The sequence below is a fragment of the Penaeus monodon genome, chromosome 19 (genome assembly GCF_015228065.2).
Source record: "Penaeus monodon isolate SGIC_2016 chromosome 19, NSTDA_Pmon_1, whole genome shotgun sequence".
NCBI classification, from domain to species: domain Eukaryota; kingdom Metazoa; phylum Arthropoda; class Malacostraca; order Decapoda; family Penaeidae; genus Penaeus; species Penaeus monodon.
The window spans coordinates 48,874,353-48,874,636 of NC_051404.1; the positions used below are offsets into that span (position 1 = coordinate 48,874,353).

General features: G+C 30.3%; 1 protein-coding gene across 1 annotated transcript in view; it reads right to left on the reverse strand.

The window, feature by feature from the left end:
• The window catches only part of LOC119585297 (ankyrin repeat domain-containing protein 17-like), a 28,504-nt gene that overhangs the window by 18,187 nt on the left and 10,033 nt on the right, over positions 1-284 (reverse strand). The window lies entirely within an intron of this gene.

Sequence of the window (284 nt, forward strand, 5' to 3'; positions counted from 1 at the left end):
ACAACATCAAAGAAAAATTTCATCAAAACAAAATAGGAATTGGCAATCATCTTTCAGTTCCTAAATATATACTCTAAGCTCATCTATTTAGGATCAAATAAACACACTTCTTGAATATAAAATACAGTTGAAAATACACATAAATATGAATTCGCTAACTTTGCAACCTTCGTAACATGAGAATCATATGAATGAGAATACCTCCTTCCTGGCTTTCCATCAATGTTTTCAGAAAGCAAGTAACTTGTACAACTGATAGGAGATATTTCACAAAAACTTGTGAA